The 23569-nt window shown below is 46.5% G+C and overlaps 1 protein-coding gene and 1 long non-coding RNA gene across 11 annotated transcripts in view; one reads left to right on the plus strand and one right to left on the minus strand.

Moving 5' to 3' along the window:
• Positions 1-23569, minus strand: part of SH3PXD2A (SH3 and PX domains 2A) — a 234666-nt gene that overhangs the window by 89868 nt on the left and 121229 nt on the right. The gene's annotated exons all lie outside the window — the stretch shown is intronic.
• Positions 210-14825, plus strand: LOC121111060. Its single transcript, XR_005860952.2, has 2 exons — positions 210-346; positions 14140-14825. It is a non-coding gene; the product is annotated as an uncharacterized LOC121111060 (long non-coding RNA).

The raw sequence follows: 23569 nt of genomic DNA on the forward strand, positions 1-23569 counted from the left end.
CTGAGAAACACGAGGAAAAAAAACCAAACGCCCCAAACTTTGCCCCTTCTTTCTTCCGGGATGGGGAACGCACCCTGACTTTCCTACAGTAATTTCAGGACCCTCTGCTCGCTACGGAACAGCTGAAATCTCAGAAAGCTGCTGCAAGAGTGGGCTGAAACTACAGAACACAGCTGCAAGAGCTGACCTGGGATCAGCAGAAGTGAGGACAGGAACACTATGCGGTGGCTGCACTTCCCCGTGGTGCTCTGAGCCCCATCCGTGGGCAGATGGGGCAGAAGGGGCATCACTGTGCAGGCACAGTGCCTACAGCCTCCATGCCTGGAATGTGTAGGATTTGCTCCTGGTGAGTAAAAACTCCATGGTAGTTTTTTGCACCTTCTTTGGATTTTCCAGTTCCTATTTCAGTGCAAGGGTTGTTTGCTCAGCCATGCCTTGTGTTTGATAACGAAGATGCTACTGTTGCTTCTTCTGCAGAAGTGATATTATATATCCAGAAGTAATGTTCACTATAGGGTGTCCAAAATAGAGACCCCTGGGAATGAGCTGGGGAAGGGATGGCTCCCAGAATGCAATCACCAACCCCAGCTCTGCTCTCACCAGCACACCAGAGCACCCTGCGACAGTCCTTATAAGAGATGCATGGCCACTTTTCCATTCCTAGCCAACCCATGCCTGCCACTGGTATATATCATCCAATTCATGTGACTGGAAATGGGCTGTTGATGGATGGTTAGAGTTAGCAAGCAACCAAAAACAGATAAAAATGTTCCCAGCATCCCACCACATCAAACCAAAGTCAGTACTCAGGTCTGGAAAGCACAGTGCAAGAAGATGGCTTGCCTGTGCCCTCGCTCTGCTCCAGCAGCAACAGCCATGGAATGCTCTGAATTCAGCCCTCCATCCCAGATGTCCTCCCACATCTTGCAGCCCAATCTCAAGCTGTTTCTCAGGACTTGTGAGAGACTGCAGGAAGCTTTTAAATGAGGCCTTTTCTTTTGATTCTAAAGGATGACTCACCCATACAATTTCGAGAAGGCAGAGATTTAAAAAGGCAAAATTTTGAAACTGTTTTCTTCTTTCTACATGCAGATCATGGGAGGACAAGAAACATTACTCTGTAAAGAGCTTTTCCATGCTTATCTTTGTTCCTGTCCTATTCCTCATCCAGCTGGCATTTCTTTCATAGCAAAAGCACATCATTTATGGCAGCATGCTTGCCTTAAAATCAAGTCCCATGAGCCCTGTGGTGGGCAGGCACATCCCACACCACACCACTACTGCCATCACAAAGCACTGTACTCCATAGGATATGACACCGCAGTTCTGGTCGATGGCAAACATGGTGCCAGCGGAGGCATAACTGCTCAAGAGAGCCAGGAGCTTTGGCCCAGCAAATCCCATCACTGTTTCTCTTGGCTTATGCCACGGGAACAAATTCTGTCTTGCTGCCCCACACTCAGCCAATGCAAACCGGTCCTCCCCTTGGGGTCTTCTCCTGCATACCTATCCCACAGGTTCCTGCACTGCATTCAGAATGTCCTCCTATGTGCCACAGTGTTTTATTCTTCTCTAGTTTACTAAATTTCTCAAAATTTACATGTAGACCAAAATGAAGGTGGGAACCTCACTCAGTTAAGTACTTTGCAAAAAGAAATGTCTGCTGTCCCAAACTGACGAAGAAAACTAAATGATGGGGGGGGATGGAGGGGGGGGGGGGAAGTGTTTTATACACATTACATTGATGAGGAATCATAAAAAAGGCTGTTGAACCTGCACCTTCTGGTCTTAGTTTCCAGTCTGAAGCACGAGATCATCCTTCCATAAGAAATTACATGATCATTACAAAATATTTGTTTCAATCACCGCCACCTTCCAACTGTGAGGCTCACTCAAAAAGAAAGCCAACAGCCAACCTGAAGGACAGGTTTTCATCTTTCATTCCTTCTCTAGATTTTCAAGTCATGTTTTATCACGTTCTGACCTGAGAGTTCCTGAAGTCCCTGAACCCCATGTCTCCCTGCCTCGTAAGGCTTTGTACACCCACATTTCAATCACAAAGTCGGGACAAAGCAGTATCAAATAAAATAGAGCTTAAAATAAAATCCACATTTCCTCAGTGAATCTCTGAAAGCCAAAACTTGTTTCTCACAGCAAGGATGGGAAAAATGTCATTGCTGAAATAGAAAGCCAACGTAGCATAGCAAATAATTTCTCTGGCTGGGTAAAGTACTCCTTGTAAACACACTCTTCTCTTTTCTGCTAATTAAGGAAGTCCAGGCTGCTGCTTTGCAATAGCAGCAGCAAAGAGCCCTGCCTGGCTTCATATTTATTTTTTATGCCCTGTTATTCAGTGATTCATTGATGTCTTTCCTCTCAAGCGACGGTCTGTAGGTGAGTACCTCTTAGCCTCACTACTTCCAGAGGAACGTTATTGTGAGGTTGAAGTATCAGATTACGTCCAACGCAATAAAGGAAATTTTTTAATGGTTTCTCTTAACTGTAACTTTAAAGCAGAAATTCTGATCTGCAACATAGGCTGCACCAGGCACCCTGCTAGCCCTTACAACAGACAAGAAGCCTAGCCTTGAAGAAAGAAAAACCCTTCCAAGTGAAGGTACAAGGTCACTGCAGCTATATGGAGGAGCTCACTTTCCCTTAAGCTCTGGCTCTTTCCTTTTTCTTTTCTCTTTATCTTCATACATACACACATATTTCCATCCTGCTTTATTTCTGTGTGAGAGCAGACACCGCCATTCTAATTTCACTTCAAGCTCTATCTACAAGAAAAGCAGTGAAAGCAGAGGGTAGAACTAAGAATAGCACCAGCAGGGCCCTTCTTCATTAGCCAACATCACTCCATACTTGAACAAATGCCTTTCACAAAAATAGTGTATTTCTAGCTGGTTTTTTTTTTATTATTATTAGAATACAGCAATTTTGTCTAAAGTCTTCCCATGGGGTATCACCTTTATTTGACACTGAACCTCATTACTGGCAAGGAAAGCATTTCCCGCTGCTAATGATATTAAAATATCACTGGTGCCAAGTACATCACAAAGGCTGAACACACTCTTCTTGCTTTATTGACAAGGAGAGGGACTGGATCTCCTTTTTCATCAGTGTTACGCCAGGATAATGCTACTCATTTGGCCTCTACCAACGAATGTGAAAGGAGGAACACGAGTATTGCCACAGAGCTGATTGCCTTGTTGTCACATTAAGACATCCATAGTTGGTCAAAAATTTTGTGAAAGACCAAAATATCCTATACTACATCTCTCAATTTGTTTGCCACTTGCAATCTACTTTAATTGAGGTGGTTATATTAATAACATTACAGAAAAGTGTTTTGGTGCATCCTGTATTTAGGGACTAACTTTGCTGCTGCAATCAGCGAGAGTTCATAATAAACACAATGATGTGTGTGTTTTAATCTATCTAAATATAAAGAGATATATAACAAGATGCAGTGGCACAATTGGAAAGTTGCTTAATAAATGAGGAGCATCCTGACGTTTGTTCAAGAAAAGCCCAGGAACTGTCTCACATGGAAGAGAAGACTGACCGTGCACAGGCATGTCTGTAATGGACTGAGTCAATCTGTTTAGTGGTATTTCTAGTTCAGTCTGATTTGTATGTGGCCTGGAGGGTTTCTCCTGCATCCCCAAGGAGATTCAGAGCTTTCCATGCAGAAGCCCTCTGCAGGAACCAGAAAAGTTTGCAGAGCAGCACTGTAACAGTGGTGGGGCTGCAGGGCTGCAACTTTGCCCTGCACAGCTGCCCCTTCGGAGGTGATGGACTGCGTTGGGAAATCCCTTCCCTGCTACTCCTGGAGTGTAAAGGCTCCATTCAAGGCTTTTCCCCTTCACCGCAGGACAGCAGACCCAAGCAAGCTTACCCCGTGGGATTCGTCCCACCGCAGTGCATCACCTTGAAGCCCAGGGCCTCTGCATGCAAGCAAGGCTTGGCTTCAATTCATCTAACACAGATTTCAGACAAGAGATTCTCGACTGTGAGAGAAAGCAGTGCCTGCAAAGCAGGGGGAGCTGCCAGAGCTCAGGGAGGAGCGCGGCCGGGGGAGCTGCAGACATGTCATCAGGCGAGACAGAAGCTGAAGGGAAAGTAAATCTTCCTGCTGTCCGCTTCTCAGAGTTTGCTGTCCAAAAGAGATGAGACAGTGACATACTCCGAGTAATAGAGGTTAATCTGTATCCTCTGGAGCATTTTAATACATAAGTTGAAATATTTCTGTATTTGTTGGCTTTAACTAACTCATGTTTAAATACACTGTAGGCGTTTAGGTTCCCATGCTCCTTAATTCCTACAGCTCTCCGGTGGTGCGGAGAGGTTGCGGTGGAGATGTATGACATTTCAAACAAACAACTCAGATTATAATTTAATCACCAATGATTTGCCAGGCAGATTAAAAGCACAGAAATGTTTTAGCAAGAGAGGCTGTGCTCTCCCACCCAACGTCCATATGGTTTGCAGTCAGTAATGACGACTGCTGCTTTTCTCAGCAACTGTTTTTCTTAACACCGCTATCAGATTCTGGGACAGTGTTTTCAAAGTAAACCTATGCCAGAATACTTTGCTACTGCTCTTTACACATACAGAAATTCGAGCCTTAGAAATATGCTCTTGAAATTCTCCTGATTTCACTCAACTGCCAGACTGACATCCTCAGTTTGAGACAAGCCCCAAATCAGGTGTGACCGAGAACCAATGCTGGTTCCTTGGCTGTTACCAAGCTGGAGGAGCTCCCAAACATACTAACACCATGCAAAAACAGGAGTGATATGGAGAGTGCAGGGTTAACACTCAGATCCGCGATGCTAGAAGTGCAAAAGTTTAACCATGTGCATTAGGGGATCACCATTCCCTGAGCTCTGAGCCCCATGTGACACATTTAAACAAAATTAGCTCTATATGCTGTGCATCAGGAACACAAACTCGAGCACACAGAGGCATACTACAGCTATACATTTTTCTCCTCCAGCACTCCAGCGATCATAAAAGCACAGCTGATCTGTTCCCCAAGCCAAATAAACAGATGAAGCCTTTTTTTTTTTTTTTTTTTTTTTTAAATCAGAAAATATTCTGTTCATTTCCTGATATAAATCGTTGCATTGTGGAACCCTCTCGAACATGAATCTGTCCTTTCTGAACAGAGGTCGAGCTTCTCAGCCATGTCAGAAAGGCACCCATTGTGGCAGCCCTGAGATTTCAAAATTCCTTGCCGGGGGCAAATGGGAGTTGGGGGCAAGAAGGAAAACTGTAGACCTGGCTTTGAAAATGAGTGTTTCTTGCTGGCTGGAAGCAGTCTCTGCTTGCTGCTGCTGAGAAGGGTAAGCCAATGTTGTGCAATCAGCTCCTTAAGAGAAAGAAGACACTGCAAAAGAGAGTTTTGCCTTCCTGCCGCTTTCCTGTTCTTTGCACGGTGTGGCTGTAACACTGGCACAGACAACCAGCACAGCTTCATGTATTATATGTTTCTGGTTAGGCTGCCGTGATTTTCTCAGCACCATAGAACACCAGCAGCCCAGTTTGGCCCACCAGGACCCAGCTGGAGGTCCTCACTTAGTGCTGCCTTCCAACAGCTTCTTTCAAGCCAACAAAACAAAAATCAATCCAAGTTCTCCTTTGGAAACTCCAAGTGCAGCACTGGAAACTCATCTGTATGTGCAGATGAGATCTTCCCTGTCCAGGTAACCCTAATTTGCATAGAAAAGCCATGGCTGGAAGGAGATGGACACTGCCTCCTCTCCAGCAATGCTCCCTGCACAAATCCATGAATTTATACCTTAAAGGGGATGTGCAGAAGGCTGAAGATTAGCTGACAGAGGACAGCTTGAGCTCAGCTACCAGGTGTGAAATGCCAGGGAGCAGACAGCTCTGAGAAAAACAACATCCCGTCATTGAAGGGACCTTACAAGGAGAGGGACTGACTTTTTACATGATCTAACACTGATAGAACAAATGGGAATGGCTTTAAGCTAAAAGAGGGGAGATTTAGGCTAGATGTTAGAAGAAATTCTTTACTCAGAGGGCGGTGAGGCCCTGGCACAGGGTGAGGCTGCCCATGGAGCCTGTGGATGCTCTATCCCTGGAGGTGCTCAAGGCCGGGTGGGATGGAATCCTGGGCCCTGATCTGGTCTCCTCCAACCTAAGCCATTCTATGATTCTATGTTCCCCACAGACCTTCCAGCCTCATGCAAACCCACAGTACTCAAGGAGCAGCTTGCTTTTCTTTTGGGTGTATAAAGGGTATGGAAGGAATAGAGATGGGTTCAAGGCATCCCACCCATTCCCAAGTGATTGGGAAATGTCACGGATTTGTGTCCCAAGATTCCTCAGTAGTGAAGCTGATCATTTGGCTTCAGCATGCATCTTCAGTATTTGGCTTGGGCTGATGAAATGCAGAATTAGCCTCTTTAGTTTTTCACAATTACTCTTTATTATGATGAAATTATTCTCCTGGAAGAAGACAGGGCTCTGGAATTGTACATTCAGCATTTCACCAGGCTGTGAGATAGCGAGCACGCTGATCTGACAGCAAAGCCAGGCCACTCTGGCACCAGGGGGAGATGGCTCAACACAACTTGGAAGCTGTGGGACACTGGGGCAATGAGCTAACTCCATGTGATCCTCCATTGCGAGGCTTTGGTGGCCTTGAAAAAGACAGCATGAGTGTTTAGAGCAGGCTTCTTCCTGGAAAGAAGGATAAAAACAAGATCTTGCCTAAGAGTCACATCCTCATCTGGTTTTGCTTTACCCTGTTTATCCCCTCAGATTGCACATTTCTCTGCAGGACAGGAAAATGTATTTACCTTAGCAAGAACTCTGGGTTGAGGTGCTCTTCGCCTCCTATAAACTGACCTTGGCTGTCCCCTGTGGGGAGGCCGAATTTATCTCTGCCTTCCAATGACCAAACATGTGTCACTTTATTTTAGTATTTATAGCATAAATGCTGTGATAAAAATGAGGCAATAAAAATTAATCACTTTCATGTGCAGCTTTTCCAGTCGTGCTCTTCACTTTGGGATTTTGCTATACAAATATACATGCACATACGGTATATATTTAAAAGATGCAACTAGTCTCAGTTTCAAATCAAGTACTGAATGATAGAACCATAAATTCACATGTAGCTTACAAAATGGTCAGGCTAATGAGCTCTTACATATATCACACTGATCTGGCTAAGAGCTTAAGAAAACAGCATGGGCTTTGAATTTTTATTTCATATCTTCTGAGCAATTCCTCATTTGAGGGTGGGCTGCTCGTATTCTATTAGGAGAGCTATGTCCAACCTCTAGTCGGCAACCATGTGATCCATTGAGGCTCCTAAACTGCAGCCCTAATGGCAATTATAAGAGGCAGAGATCCTTTGTAGTGGATTTCCTGTCCCTGGAGACACCCAAGGTCAGGCTGGGTGGGGCTCTGAGCACCTGATGGAGCTGAAGGTGTCCCTGTTCAGTGCAGGTGTGTTGGACTAGATGGCCTTTAAAGGTCCCTTCCAAATCAAGGAGCTCCTGGAAAAGGAGCGAGGGAAGGAAGGGAAGAGAATGTGCAAAGTTAGAGATCTCCAGGCTTCTATCTGAGGCCCAGATGTAAGTTGTTTGAAAAGGACACTGAATTACCACACCAGGAGGAATACTGGGAGCACCACTGATGGTGGAGGAGTAGAAAAGGAGAAAAAAAAGCATTTCCCCAGGGAACTGTCTGGGGCTTCTTCGTCTCCTTGAATAAGTATGATCTGCCCTCAAATTGGATTAGCCTCCTTAATCCAGAGGAAAAGAATAAACAGATGAAGATCCTCGAGTAGAAAAGATGCAAATGAGCAGGAACTGTGCTTGAAATCTTCAAAGCCATGACTGACCCACAGAGAGAGAAAATATTCTTCCTCCCAAAAATACCTGCAGAACTAACAAGCCACCAGTTTAAATCAACGAGAACAACTGCATATGGCACAGATGAATCACGGTGCTCACTGGCATTATATGCTGTAACCAGCAAAACTAGGCATGGGTCCAGAGAGCAATGAGATAAATTCAGGAAGAAATAAATGGTGGCCATTGTGTTCCATGCTCTGGATGCTCTGACCCAAGAAGTTCCATAACTGCTGAATGCCAGAAGCAGGGAAGATACACAAGGGAAACTCACTCTGTGTTTTCTTTGTTTCTTGTATTGGCTATGAGCCACTGCTGGAGACAAGAGGCCAGATGGGGCCCTGGTCTCACCTAATTGTGGCCTTATAATATATTCTCCTGTAAAAGATCAGACTGGATTAGGATAAATTACATCCAAATCATGATGCATTACTCAGCACATTAAACTGTCCTTAATCACATACTTTGATGCTCTAGATTCCTGCTTAAATCTGCCCTCTGTGCATATTTCTGTGCCTGTTCTGTTGAAACCACTGCTGAATTTCAACTACACATAACAGGACTATAATGAAAAGCCAATAAGACTCTTTGATCAAGCTTTACTAGGACTCATCGTGGGGACATCCTCTGCAGTGGCAAAATGGTTTCCTCATCCTGTCTCTTTCAGAAATGTTTTGAGAGCCTTTAAAAGCAATTTAATCCTGATTTATGTTAGCTAAGTGATTTTTACTGCACACGTGAATTACAAGAAAAGGGCCCTCAACTCCATTTTTCACACTGCTTAGGAAATCAGTTATAAATGCCGCAGTGCCTTCAGCCTCTCTGATTTCAATGCAGCGGAAACCAGCAATATGGGTAAATACTTCATCATTCCTAATTTTCCCATATGCCTCATCCAACACTTGACCAGAGGCAACCTAAGAATTATTACTGTATTTTTTCTTTTCTAAATGGTATTGAACTTCCTGTCTAAGCTGTTTACATCATTTCCAGAATATGTGCAATGAAAGAAACATGCAATTCTTTAACAGCAAGCACTAGAAACTTGTTGATGGCTATCTAATAAAACTGAGCATGCATTCAATGACAGTGAGTCACTTCATCACAAGTTTAGAGATGAGAGGGACATACAACTGGTGACCACACAAGCTCCCAAAAGAAGCAGCGGAGCAACAGGAACCCAAAAGTTTGGTGGCTGGATCCAGCCAGCTAGCCGCAGGCACAGGTTCACGCCAGGGGCATATGGCAGCAGAAGAATAGAAGCCATCGCAAAATACATGCAGGGCAGCCTACAGCGTATTGCCAGTGGTGGTAGGTGCTACAGGGCTGCTGTTGCTTTGCTTACAGCATTGCTAAGCAAAGAACTACCCCCAGACTAATGAGTCCCTGAAGTAAAGGATCTCAAACTAAGACTAGACAAGACTAGAGGGTCTCAATGGCCTCAAGTTGCACCAAGGGAAGTTTAGGCTTGATTTCAGGAAAATTTTCTTCTCCAAGAGTGGTGGGGTGTTGGCACAGGCTGCCCAGGGAGGTTGTAGAGTCACCATCCCTCAAGGTGTTCAAGAAATGTGGAGATGTGGCACTGAAGGACATGGTTTAGTGGTGTGGTGGTGCTGGGTCGATGGTTGGACTAGATGATCTTAGTGATCTTTCCAACCTTAATGATTCTATGATTCCTTTAATTCCCCTGCAAGAGGCTGTAGATTGCTAGTGGATCACTTCACTCCCTTTTGCCAGACAAGTAGCAGAAAGACAATAAGAAGACAACAAAAAGACCAAAGTACTTTTTCTCCCATTTCTCCACATCTTCAAGGAGCCCTGGGGAGCCACCAAGAGGGCAGAGCAGAAGAGCCCCCAGCTGCTGTAGTCTCATGGCCATGCCAAGGATACAGGGGCTATCAGATCCCCACTTTGCCCCCAGCTGTCCCAGACCTTAGAGCACCCCATGTTTCTGTCCCCATGACATGCCTTCTGTCTTGGTATTGCTGCCAGGGATTCCCCTCAGCCGTCCCGGCACACAGCTGGCACCAGTCCACATGCTGGAGCCTCTTGCAGGGAACTGCTGGCTGCCAATGGCATTTTTGCCATTTTTGAAATTTTAAAGGCTCTAAATGAACAGATCAAGAAATGAGTTGCAAGCATTTCCAGACATGGCCCAGGCCGTGTGAGATCTCCAAGTTCCCAGTACAAAGGAGAGCGTGCCAGATGCTTGGTATTATACAATTTTTCGTTCCTGTCTGGTGCTGTTCTTACAGAGTCTAGCACTTCTACTTACTCAACTGGCCTTTTAGTAATGTGCTGCTTGGACCTTTTGGTCATGCTACTCCTGCTCCAAGGGAAGTGGGACCTAAAAGATTAAGACAGTAGTGTGCATAGACAGCAGATGGCTGTTGCATCTGTACTTTGCACTGCTAAATACCCTATTGCCCTAGCTAGTTTTATATCCCCTTTTAGTGGTAGATCTCTCCTGACTTTTTAAAGTCATCTGCTGTACATATGGACCTAAGAATTGTAAATAATTTTTCCAGGAGAGGCAAAAACTTACTATGCATGTGAGAAGAGAAGAAAAAGACCACAGTTTGAGCTCCACCTTCTTCATCTGGTGACTGTAGCCTTGCCTCCCCTCATTACCATTCTTTCAGTTAGATCAGCAAGATTAAAACAGCCATTTCCCAAATCTGCTGCAGCAGTACGTCCTCAGTTAGCTGTCTTGCAGCACCAAATATCTTTCCAGGGTACTAAAATATAGTTCCCTATAAGACACCAATTTCATATACCTTGGAATTGTTTTCTGCCTGTTTCTACAAGGCGGCACGTGGAAATATCTTTCATGTCACTGTTTTTTTTAATTTACTTGTCGGAGACATAAATCACAGCATGTAAGATCTGCAAGTTCATGAACTCCAGGAATTTTTTTCTAATCGGTGTCCTTTGAACTGAGCTTTTTCAGACACTGTAAGACTCCAAAACATATCTAGTACGTGCATCTCATAAATTTGCTTGATTGGCAACTACTAAAACCAGACTTGTCTTCCCTGATTACCTACCAGCATTAGGCAGACTTACAACATATTCTGGAATTCTTACACTAAAACATAAAAGAAAAAAAGATGTCTTGATCTTGTCTTGCCTGGTATAACTGTTCAGATTCACTAAAAGATTTTAAAGTAACATTCATGGGCATGCCAGAAAAACAGAGACAACTTCCCAAAGATAAAACCTTCCCAATACTGGGGTTACTTTCAAGGTAATGAACACAACTTATTTCATATATCCAATTTTGATAACAAGTCGCACTCTTTTCTGCCCTCTGGGAGATTAGAGAGTTAAATTAGGAGACATCTGCAGAGCAGTATCAAGAGCATTTCCTGAATACTCCAACCTTGGGAGTATCAGACCTGAGTCCAGAGAAGGGACACAAGGCTGTTCAGAGGGCTGGAGCACCTCTCTTATGGAGAAAGGTTGAGGGAGTTGGGCTTGTTTAGTTTGGAGAAGAGAACGCTCCAGGGAGACCTCATTGCAGCCTTCCACTTCTTGCAGGAAGCTTAAAAGCAGAAGGGGACCAACTGTACATGGGCAGATAGTGACAGGACAAGGGGGAATGGCTTTAAACTAAAAGAGGGAAGATTCAGGTTAGATGTTAGGAAGAAATTCTTTACTCAGAGAGAGGTGAGGCGCTGGCACTGCTGTCCAGAGAGCAGTGGGTGCCCCATCCTGGGAGGTGCCCAAGGCCGGGTTGGATGGAGCTCTGGGCCCTGATCTGGTGGGGGAGGTCGTCAGGGAGGCTGGAACTCAATCTTTAAGGTCCCTTCCAACCTAAGCCACTCTACGATTCAATGACTGTGAGCATCTCACGAGTGAATGGCAATGCCTTTTTTGGTACTGTGGGTATGAAATAATAGAAAAAAGACCCTGACTTCAAGACAGTGAACCAAGCACTGACACAGAGATTGTCTCAGTGTCAGTGCTTGGTTCATTCTGAGAAGGAAACAAAGGAAAACAGCACCACTATTAAAAGGGCAAATCAAAAAATCATACTGACCTCAAATACATGCCTATCTACTTGCACAAAAACACCCCTCATCATTCCGACTGACTTTCTAAGGTGACCAGAATTAAATATTAAGTACTTCTGGAAAAAATAAGGGAAGAGCATTCCCTTACAGGCATTAAAAAGTGCATTGTGCATTATGTAAATGGAATCAAGGCACCCTGCGTACAGAAGTAACATCACACACTATGAAACAGTGCAACCTTTGAATAGAGCATAAATTTTGCAGTCCAGTTTATATACAAATTTGGATGTTGTTCAGACCAGTGCACACAAAACCGGCCAATTTCTCCTTGTTCCCTTTATGTGACTCCTTTCCAATTCTCAATCCAGACATTAACTTTTTATTCACCTTGTACACCTCCAAAGAGGGTGTGCGTGGTATTTTCAGTATCTTTTTCCACATTCTAAGTTCATAAAAGTGAAGAAACATAATGAATGAATTTAATTAATTCCATACAGTCAGCTGGTTATAAAAGAAGACTTATTAATATGGCTAAAAGATAAATCAATTGTTCCTTCAAAATGCTCACTGATTGCACTGATTCCGGGGTATTTCTGGCCAGGAACATGACAGATCTCTCTGTTTTCTGGGCTGAAGTGCCACTGGTTCATGAATCCCGAAGTGAAGCAACAAATCTTTTGCTCTCAGCTCCCAGTACTGACTCTGAATTCAGTGCTGTTTTGAATAACCTCTCATTGCTGTAAAATACCGGGAGATCCAAACTAAAATCCATGCACATCAGCCATGAGATGAAGTAGCAGTGATTAGGAATCAGAACATGGAACTATGTCCTGTGGCCAATAATCTACTTATTAACAATTTCTTCTCCACTCATGCTCTGGGACAGAAGCTAATTCCTGGGATGGGGCAGTTCTGTGTTCCATCCACTGCCTCTCCAGCAGCAGCCATCCTGTGCTCCAGGATTTGTACTGGAGTAAATGGCCAAACCCTGCTTGTCCTGCACTGTGGGGTAGAAGGGATCTGCCAGGTCCCCTCTGAGGTATGTCCCAGCTGAATAAATCCTTATCTAACTAGCAACATCATGTGCAACACCGGAAACTCAGCTCTTTATTTCATGCAGCTAAAATAAAAATCCTTCAAGCTCTGCAATGCATCCCATCCATTAGTGGAGCCTGGGGAGCTGCGCTGAGACCTAGCTCATGATTAGATTAAAGCTTTTCCTTCTAAATCACTGTCCAGAAGAAACCAAGGCTCTGGAACAGTGAACTCCACATACATTAGATGTCAGGCACATCCCCAATGCTAGTTATTTATATGCCTTTGTTTTACGCTGAAGACTGTGAGGGTTTAATGGTAGGCAATGAGTTCCTTCACTTCTATACCATGATAAGGATGCTGAGATCCTTCTCTCAGTAAAGACACAGAAAAGACAAAGTGCTCCAGTTTTACCAAAGAAGAAACACTTTTAAAACAATGTTGTGAAAATATTAATGCAGAGCCCTGCATGTACCAAAACAACCCTGGGAGGGTGATGGGGAAGGGAAGGGTGGGGATTTGGGTCCACCTCTTTGCCCCCAGGCTCTAAAGTCCAACTCACTGAAAGGCAGCTGAGCAACGACTCACAGAATCATAGAATGGCTTAGGTTGGAGGGGACCTTACAGATCACCTAGTTCCAACCCTCTGCCATGGGCTGGGTGCCACCCATCAGATCAGGCTGCTCAGGATCCCATCCAGCCTGGCCCTGAACGCCTCCAGGGATGGGCCATCTACAACCTCTCTGGGCTGCAGTGCCAGGCCAGGGCCTCAACACCCTCCGTGTAAAAAAATTCCTTCCTAACAGGTAACCTAAAGGAGCACCTGGCCTAGGTTTTCATTTCTTGGTCTCTCACAGATTCTGATTCAGCTGGGTGCCCTTCATCTCATGCCATATTGGGAGTTTAAAAATACGCCTCGGAAAAATGTGTCAGTTCTCAGAAATACGAAAATCAGGTTGTGGGTGGGTGGGAGCAATGGCACAGTATATTTATATAAGATTCTGAGTGACAGTCTATTAAATTCCACTCTACAGAAAGTAGATTTTTCAGCACTTCAGACACTAAACGCAGTTATTATCATAGGCTTGAAGCAGAACCATTTAAGAGAGAGGGGTCACTTTCAATTCATTTCTTAGGGCAAAGATTGTTTTCTGCAGGTTTTTTAGAAGTAATTATTTTACGCTTAATCCCAGGTTTTCACTGGTAACGTCACGCCCAATTTAGAAGATACAAGCATCAAGTGACTTGGCATGGGGATGTACTCAAACAAAGGAAAAGAAACCGCTTACAATTTATGACACGCTTTGATAGCTGCGATTTAAAAAGGCCATTGATTCATTCCAGCAAATGTTACAACAACAAGCACAAGACTAACGACCTGATGCCTTGTCAGAGATGTTCACAGGTCAGATAAAACGACCACATTCTAACGGCAGGATCCAGCCTTTCAAAGACTGCCCTGTTTGAGCTTCTCCCAGGCTTTGATCCCCGCAAGCCGTACGTCAGCGCCGTCCTCCCAAAAGCTGGCCTCACGCTGAGGGGTTTCTGCTGACACACTTTCTGAGATCCTTTTGGGCTGCCCTACCTTCCATCCTCCTCCATCCCGCACACCCGAGTGGTTTCCTGCTTCACAAAGAAGCAGCGAGAGAAGGGAAGAAAACCTTCAGCCCACGCCAGGGCTTGCCAAACAGCTGGTGAAGAATAGCCCTAGAAAAACTGATATTTAAACAACTGTGGGGAAGATTCGTCAATTGAAGAGGAGCGGGGTGAGATCATCTGTTGCCTTCTGTTGTCTTTTGGCTGAAAGCGGCCAACGGACAGCTGGATTGCCCCGGATCCTGCACTTAAACACATCTGCGGAAATATTTGTGTTTCATCATCATGTTGCATTTTTCTCCTTTTCTCAGAGCCCTTCCCTCAGCACACTCCGGGGTTTCCAAGCCTGCATCACGTCCCTTCACACCTGCTGCGGTCTGTTCACATTTAACATTGAGCAGAGCGTGTGAGCAGTAACAAATACTTCTCTCAGTGTATTTTGTGTCTCCTTTGCTCAGTAAAGTTCTTTTTTTTTTTTTTTTAAGAATTCCCCATTACTTAAAATTGTTGGCGATCCAGTCTGGAGAAATGAGGCTCAGTAGGCGCTCTGAGGATGCGATCCCAGGAGCTCAGCACCATGGTAGCACATTGCACCAACACAATCAGGCATTGTACAACAAATTACAGTTGGGTGACACCAGCAAGATCTCAGCAGCACCTGCACACCTTGGTCACTTCATTTGCTCTGGACAAGGCTGTGTTTCTCTGGGAACAGAGGCACTTGTCCCTCCACCTCCACACTACCATCCCATGCTACCCATACAGAGTCTGCACAGAGATGGCGCAGGCAGCCCTGAATGATGGGAAGGGAATTGCTGCAGTTCCTTAAAATAACCTGAAAGACAAATGAGGTTTTGCTGGGACTCTACCACCTGTCTTTATGTGGGCATGGCCAAAATTCCCCCACTGGGCACTGCAGAACAGCAGCAGCAGCTCCTGTTCCAGCCCCTGGGACACATTGCAATCATATTTTGAGCTTTAGCAGTTTCACTCTTTATTGTTTGACACTTCTCCCCATGAAAGATATAGAGAGACATGCACTTGGTGCATCGGCATGTGGATATTAGCTATGTGCTGGGAGGCAGCTCCACCGGGGTGACCAGCACACACAGCCTTACCAACGCCCACGTGCTTGCAAGAGCAACCTCCAGAGCTGAGCTGAGGGTGAAGGCTGTGAACCCCTCAGTGGCACTAATTCAATTTTCCTACAGAAGTTCCTCCAAGCATGGCAGAATCACTCAATGGGCTCTGATGGGCAATAGCCCGGGGTCAGGGCTGAGTGCGGTATGTGGTGTCCCGTTGACTCCTGGTTGCCATTCCTGCCTGAGCTCCCCAGCTGGGCCCGCCTCTGCATTCTCAGCTGTTCGACAACCGACAACCGGAGACAAACATGCGTCCCCTCCTGGCATTGAATTCTATTTTCCCTGCTGTGGTACACAAGCTGCTCAGCAGCGCGTGGCTGACTCCTGCTATGGGGCCTGGCATGAATCAATAGGCATGGGGGACGTGCTCCATCCTTGGGCCCTGGCAAAAGCCCTGAGTCCTGGTTGTGTGTCAAGGTTGCTGACCTCTGCTCTCTGCCTACTGAGTCCCACTGTGGCTCATTTGGCCCTGGTTCCTGCTCCATTTCAGGCTCCTTTCCTTGATGCGCTACCACAAATCTCATCTCTCTGTGTGTGAGTCACTCTGGATCGCCAGACCCACAGAGGGGCAGGGGCTGGTGTTAGCTCCACTGAGCACTCATAGCCTGGCTGGCCATGGTTCCCAGTCCAGGGATCACTTTTCAGGCAGGTTGTGGCTCACCACCAAGGCCTGGTGGTACCTAGCCATCACGGGACGGGGCTCAGACACATCATCATCTCTTGCATCCTTTCCCCTCTCCAACTGGAGTCAGCCACAACACAGATGGGCTTGAGCCAGACCCAGGGGGACATCAAGCTTGGGCCCAAGCCCAGACACCGAGGCTCTGCTTTGTCTCCATCTCAGAACGAAGCACGGCAGAAAGCAACTCCTGGGACACTGCAGTGACCCATTCAAATTAACAGGGTTAAATCATGCTAGTGCAAGTCACCAACTTCAAAAGATTTACACAAGGGATGAATCTGAAGCCATTATTTTTCTTCTTTGTGCCTTTCAGAAAGATGATCTACTTTCCAGACCACGGTGCTCACCTTACACTTTGGTCAGCCAGCCTTGCTAACAACATTCTTGCTGGTCTTTTATTCTGTGGGCTCCTCTTCCAACTGAACAGCTCTAAGAGCTGCTCACCAGCCCTGCTCTTCCCTGCACAGAACAGCCCTCATGTACTTCCGACTGGCCTAATCTATTTTCTCTATCAGGTGCATATAAATACAAAGAGAGAAACAAACAAACAAACAAAAGAACAAAAGTAAAGTGTCTTTAAAGAATCAAGGAGGCTTACAGACACACACTTCTCCTGTACCTGAGGATGCAGGTAAAAGGTGCAGGCACATGAGCAACAAGGGGTATCCTCTACCTCTGACAACTACAGTGCACGAAACTTGAGCATGATTGATGCATGTATGTTCCATATAGTTTGCTGTGTTTGGAAGCACTTGTAGCTAAGGCAGTGTAGGAGACCAATGAGACAGGCGGAGAAAAACTCATCTGTAAAAGATATAAGCTCCCAGCTATGCTGTGATCTGCAAGCCAGTCCTGCTCCTGAGATGGCTCATTCAATAAGAACGCCAAGAAAGGTGGCCTTCAACTTTTTCAGCAAAAAGCTCAATAACCTTAACAAACATAAATCAAGACTGCAAAAATTGGCAGATGATTTGATAGGAAGAAGTTGCCTTTTGGGGACTGCTCTGTGCCTGCCAAATTCACCCAGACACAGACCCACATATGGATTTCTAACCTCTCCAGGTTTCAGTGGTGATTACAGCAGAGACTGTGGTATGAACCATGCTAGACACATTATTTTGGGAGAGCTGATTCATTAGTAGACAATGAAAAGCTCAAGGGTTATTTGGTCCCACCTCCATAGTTCCCAGGTATTCAGCTCTGGGGGTTTTGGCACAGGAAAAGACTTGAAATTCAGCTCCTGAACTGGTTTCAAACTTTGCTGAAAGTGTGGAGGTGTGCAGGTCTGGGATTTTGACTACCAGCTCCCCAAAGAGGCGGCTAACTTCTCAGGGTGAGAAAGAACCGGTGTTATTTCGCTTTGCTCTGAATGCAGCACAACCATCTGTGCAGTCACTGCACTGTGGGGCCTTGAAGGAGCTACAGAACAGTCTGACTGCAGTCAGTCGCTGAGCAGCAGGCCCTTCCAGGCTGACACAGCCTGCTGGTACTGCTCAGACCTCGGGGAGAAATGCCGCCTGACAGCTGCTTTCCGTCTGCGATGCTTCGGCCCCATCACGTCTCCACTAGAGCCTTTCACTGCCACGGTCAGACATACACCAACAATGCCTCAGGATGAGTAACGGGCTAAAAACAGAAGTACAGAGCGATAGGGAGCTGCACAAAGCTGCTTGTAAACGTACAAGTGGCGTGCTTCCATAATACACAACCCGATACCACGCTGCATTCCGTGAGACAGCAGCAGGCAGCATGCAATGCTCTGTGCTCCCTCTGCTGGCTGCAGCCGCAGCGCTCAGCACCATCCAGGTGCTCTGCTGGAGGCACCAGGAATCCCTCCACGAGCTGTGGCAACATCTGTGCAGGCATCGCCTGTGAAGTTCGACCCACTCTGCCAGGATTTATGCAGATAGGGAATAAAGGCGACAGCCCTATGTGAAAGAGGAGGTCTCCGTGGCATGGCACAGAGCTGTGAAGGAACAACCCCCAGCTGGGACCAAGAAGTCCCTGCTGCTGCCTCCATGAGATGCAATCCATCACAGTGCACCAGGCACACAGAGGGCATGGTGGGCTGGGAAGGGGAATTGCTCCAGAAACAAAAACACAGTTCTGTTACAGGCACCACTTGCCCTGATGCCTTCTTTTGCCAGCATCTCAAGACACACAGGGCTCTGTAACTGCACCCAGAGGTCTGCTAGTGACTTATCCTGCTCAGTGTTCTTCATTGTGCCACAGAAAAGTGGCAAAACATGAAAATACAAACCTGTCTGTATACACTCCAGAGATGGAGAAGCATGTGGTGGTGGTGGAGTCACTGTCCCTAGAGGACTTCAAGAAACATTTAGATATTGCATTGAGGCACACGGTCTTGTGGGAAATATTGGTGACAGGTGGGTGGTTGGACTGGATGATCTTGGAGGTCATCTCCAACCTTGGTGATCCTATGATTCTATGATTCAATGTATGTCCGTCCATGCATTTCATGTTTGTAAGATAGGTATTTCCAAAGCATAATTTTGATGGCATTACTCTGTCACCAGCAGCACTTTGGAAATTCAGAATCAGAAAGCTCAAAATTGCTGTTACCCATCAGCCACAGGCACCTCAACAGCAGCTGATCTGAGAGCTACAGTACGGTGAGCCATGCACAGACATACATAGAGCAGCTCACAAAGAGCAGTAACATCAATCCATTCTCTGCAGCAGAGAGAGAATCTGAATTCAGGACTCTGAGCACCCTCCTCCCTCTCACCCCACAAGCTCTGTGCACATGTGGCCCCATCCAGCAAGGTTCCTGCTGAGCCCTGCCCATTGATGGCACCCGTGGGCGCAGGGCAGCTGGCACCTCCATCAAACTGCTGAGTAAATCTTGAAGGCTAACAAGCTTTACAAGTCTACCTCCAGACTTATTTTTCCTATGTCACTTTTGATATAATGGGGGCAAAGCAGCCCACATATCTTTTACAGTATCAGGCAATTTAATTTCTTGCTTCTCTGCTGATCTCTAAGTAGACACAGCCCTTTTGATGTCTTTGTCCATGTTTTAAAAGGATGTGGCAATCACGACAGCTTAGAAATGTGCATACAATTAGTAATGCTAATACAATTAACAGTGAAAGGCTTACACTTGGATCACAAACACAGCTCTTTTCCAACCGAAGCCTTCCTCACAGGCTTCCAAGTAAATAGGTCAGATAGCAATACAGAACTTCAGATAAAGAAAACTGATGTTTCAGACTCAGAGAATGCTTCAGAAAGCAGGGACTTGGCACTATCAGACAGATTAAAGATGCGGTCACATTTCATGCAGGGTAACTTGAGGCAAGGCTGGCCCGAGGATGCAGAGATTTGGAGCCACGGGTGGCTCTCACCCTGTGCTGGATGCAGCTCCAGGACCAGAGCCTGTCCCACATGCAAGGCACGCACACACTCAGAGCAAAGGATGAAAAATTCATGATGGAGTTTATTGCAAAACGCCCACTGAGGATCAAAGCTGCCAGCCCAGCCAGCCCCACATGCTGCCTTTTTGAATTTTCTAACATGGGAAAACACATCAAAAGCCTTGAAAGGAAAAAGGCAGGGAGCAGCACCTTAAGCAGACGGCCGCGATTGTGAAGGAAAGAGGTTTGTCAGCACTCTGCAAATACCATGGGCACAAAACCAGCTGGTTTCCCAGAAGAGAGAAAAGCCCACTTGGCCAAACCCCGAAACAATCACAGGCACATCCCGGGACAGGCTGGCACTGCAGCAAGGGCAGCCCATGCTACCGCTGGTGGAGGAGCTGGGAATGCTCAGCACTTCTGGGAACCAACCCGCTGATAAAAATAAAATGGATTCAAGTGACTGGGCTGAGTTTGGAGCCACTTCTCAGGAACTTCAAAGACATTTGCCTTCCCAGGTCTGGGAGACCAAAAGCAGCTAGCTGAAACCAACCCGTGGCACAGCCTGGGTCAGTGTTTCCATCACTGGAAGCTGCCCCCAGATCCTCCTACCTTGCCAGGTCCCAGCCACCTGCACATGGGACAGCAGCACCTTGCCTGGGCTTCGAGCCCTGGCTCCTCTGCTGCCAGGAGGTAGTGCTGCAGGCAGGCACCTGCTGCCTGGTGGGGGTGGGAGCTGCTCCAGGAGCTGCTGAGCAGCACAAGGCCATGGGAAGGGCAGTGACCCCGGGCCTCCCAGCAGCAGCTGGACATGGCTCCGAAACCTCAAGAGCTGTTGTTCAGGTTTTCAGTTCATAATCGCAAATGTGTTTTTCCTCTTCAGATCGTTTTACCAGCAGCTCATAACTCTGTGGCTTGTGAACTGCCCAGCTCTGGGTCAGATGGCCTCATGCAACTGCAGAAGTCAGTTGATTCAGTCAGGTTAAAGAGGCCCAAACCCCACTCCCCTTCCCCTGGGAACTCTCATTCTTTCCTTTACTTGACCGCCTAAATCTTCATTCTGCAACACTTCCAGTCTTGCAGTGAGCCTTCTATTTTACCTGCAAATGAAGAGCAATTTTCCTTCAGAGCAGCATTTGGAGGGCTTTACTCGGAAATTTGTCCCTGTTCCATCATTTTCCAAAGGCTTCGCAGTTCCAGTCTGATCCTCACTCTGGTTAAAGGGAGCAACTTGGAGAGCTGTTTGTCTGGAAGGGTCTGGCAGGGAACAGCTCAGCAAAGTGAGAAGGGATCAACTGCTGATGGCCTGATTCCCATAAGGACAGTGTGAGGGCTGCAAACACCACACTGCTGGGGATGGATGGATGGATGCGTGGATGGATGGATGGATGGATGGATGGATGGATGGACGGACTGATAGTAGACGGATGGATGAACAGACAGAGGATGGGTGGATGATGGATGAATGGATGGAGAATGGATGGATGGATGGATGATAGACAGATGGATGGATGGGAATAATATAGGACAAGTGAGTGCAGTCCTGCCACATAAGGAAGAGCTGTGCTTGAGAAGTTTGGTGAGAAATATCTCCTCTGAGATTTGCTAAGGAACAGAAATGTGAATAAGAAGCAGCCCATGAGAGCCTCAGCAGATGTGGGGTGGAGTTTAATCCTTGCTGGGTCAACCAAGCAGGCCAAAAACAGGATTAATATACAGTGTGTCAGGCTGCACATGCAATACACTGGCAATACTACTTGGAAGAGAGCAAACATCCAGATTAGGTGCTGACAACTCTCCTAACAGGATCACGCATGAAATCTGGCTGTAGGAAGAGCTGTCTCTTATGAATTTCACAGCCAAAAATCCAAGAAAGCCAGTGACACCTTCCACTCTGAAGCTCACCCGAGTGCCACAGCACAGCCAGTGCTGGGGATGAGAAAGGTTTCCTTTTCCACATCAGCTCCGTAGCATCGTACAGATAGAGCAAGGAGAGCCTAACGATCAGCACACTCCCCAGGCCTGGGGAGAAGATTCAGTCCAGAACTGATTGCTGAAGAGACAATCAGATCCTCTTCAATCTCTTCCATATGCTTACAAATGTCTGATCCAGGTGTGGTTCTGGAGTTGTTAGTATTAATGTCCAAGACCGTAAGTCTGCTTTTTCGCTGTTGCCTTGTCAAGTCTTAGATGCAAAGTTATTAAATACCAGAAAAAAAAAAATCTATCATAAGTCAAATGGAAAAAGATAGAGCTGTAACACCTAATAAGAAGCCAGGTGGAAAAGCTATTTCATATCTGTTCATAGCAACATGCCACATCTTTCCCACTGCTGTCTAGGGGAACTCCTGCTCTCTGGGACGACGGAGCCAAGAGCAAGCCAGCACTGCCAGACAAGCATGGCAAGGGCGTGAGGCATGGCACATCCTGGGGAGAGCAGAATGCACAGCATCACATGCCCAGCATCTGCACACACCAATGGCTCTAATTCCAACTCAGTGCTTTCTGCTGCACAGAAGCAGTACATGCAAAGCACCATCTCTCCACAGCGTGGCAGCAGCTGCCTGCACAGCTCATAACCCAGGGCCTCCCGGTGCATGTCTTTTCTCCAAGAGTGGAGGGCACTGGAACAGGCTGCCCAGGAAGGTGCTACAGCCACTGTCCCTGGAGGTGTTCAAGAAACACGGAGATGTGGAACTGAGGGACGTGGTTTAGTGGGCAGTATTGGTGGTAGGTGAACAGCCGGACTGGATTATCTTAGAAGTCTTTTTCAACCTCAATGATTCTACAATTCTATGACTGTACAGCAAAGGGCTGCCCAGACCTCTGGTCACCGAGGGGGGTCTTTAAACAGTGCAACAAAAGCAGCTTTGCTAAAGGTAGGAGAATTCTGCAAAAATCACCGAGTGCAAACCTTAAAAATCACAAATTTTTATTGCATCTTGGGTTTTTCTTTTGGCCAGACTGATTTGTAGTCATCTGTGAAATTTTAGCATTGCCACTCATTTTTAAACAGAAAGTCAGATAGAATGACAGTGAGCTACAGCTGTGCTAGCAACAGTGTACACAGATACAAGTATGTATACAAGCACGCAGAAGAGAACGAAATACTATGGGGCAGATGAAGCCTAGTGGGCCCTGCATGGAGCCCAAGGAGCTCCCTGCTGCACAGCTCGGCCTTCCCAGCACAGCCTGCGGCAGCAGGGCTGCTCTGCAGACACCAGGTGCTAACTTGCCTCTGCATCTCATGCGGCTTGGACAGCGTTTCCCTCCGTGCTGCCAGCCCATGGCATGCTCAGGTATCCGCAGGCAAAGCTGGCACGGGGTCAAGGCTCTTGTGTCAGGGGCAGGAAAAGCAGGACAGGCTCCTCTTTGGCTGCCCCCACCAGGGCTGTTTGCTTGTGATAAGATCCAGCCCCAGCGCTCAGCTCCATTGCAGGAAGTTTGTTCCCATCGCCTCATTTCCCACCTTCCTCCCCTCTCCCTGCAGGCTGGGGAGGTCACAGCACAGGAAGGAGGCACTGAGGAGCTGCCACCCTCTTCCCAGCAGCCCCAGTGCCTGCGGTAGGACCCCAGCACAGCACTTCAGGGAGCAAAGCCTAAGGAAAAAACTCCAGCAGCGATTAGAAGAAGGTAGAAATGAGTAGTTGAGGGTGAAGCTTTTCAAAGAGTAATAAAAGAATAAATCATAGTCTCATAGAATCATTAAGGATGGAAAAGACCACTAAGTTCATCTTGATCATCTCCAGGGATGCAGCACCCACAGCGCTGGGCAGCAGCGCCAGCACCTCACTTTCTTCTGAGTGATAAATTTCCACCTAACACC

This window comes from Gallus gallus, chromosome 6 (genome assembly GCF_016699485.2).
Source record: "Gallus gallus isolate bGalGal1 chromosome 6, bGalGal1.mat.broiler.GRCg7b, whole genome shotgun sequence".
Lineage (NCBI taxonomy): Eukaryota > Metazoa > Chordata > Aves > Galliformes > Phasianidae > Gallus > Gallus gallus.